This window comes from Sinocyclocheilus grahami, unplaced genomic scaffold (assembly GCF_001515645.1).
Source record: "Sinocyclocheilus grahami isolate Dianchi unplaced genomic scaffold, SAMN03320097.WGS_v1.1 scaffold623.1, whole genome shotgun sequence".
Taxonomy (NCBI): Eukaryota; Metazoa; Chordata; class Actinopteri; order Cypriniformes; family Cyprinidae; genus Sinocyclocheilus; species Sinocyclocheilus grahami.
In genome coordinates this window covers 297100-297741 of record NW_015505802.1, presented here as the reverse complement: position 1 = coordinate 297741, position 642 = coordinate 297100, and positions in this window count along the sequence as shown.

Sequence of the window (642 nt, the reverse complement as noted above, 5' to 3'; positions counted from 1 at the left end):
CACATAGACACGCACTTATATGATATATATATATATATATATATATATATATATATATATGGTTTATTAATATACGTGCGACTAATAGTCGACTAATGCTCAAAATAAATGACTACTAGTCGATCAGAAAAATCTTTAGTCGAGGGCAGCCCTAGAAATAAAGTTGATTAGTCAAACCGTTCTCGAATGACGCATGAACGAATTTGACGAAGAGCACGCAAATGTGAGGCTGTATCTCTGCAACGGTTTGGCGTATTGAGACCAAGCTTGGTGTGTGTTATAATAAGCATGACCTGAGGCTACCTGCACAGTTTCGTCGCAGCGCCACCTAGTGGTCAGGAGATATGAAAAATGGCTATTTTAGCTTATAACTTCTAAATGGTTTGGCCAAAAATCACAAAACCTGGTCTCTTTAGATTCGGTGGAGCATGCCGAGTCGAACCATACCCAATTTTCCCATGTCAGCCATTTTGAGTTTTATCGTAAAATGCTTTATTTTACGAACATATTGGCATATCGTTACGAAACTCGGTACGTGTCTTTGGCACCATGCCCTGATGGTACTTTAAAAGTTTGGGGTATACAAAACTTATAAAGGAATTTCGAAAGATGCTAATAACTTCTGATTGCATTAGCCTTTTG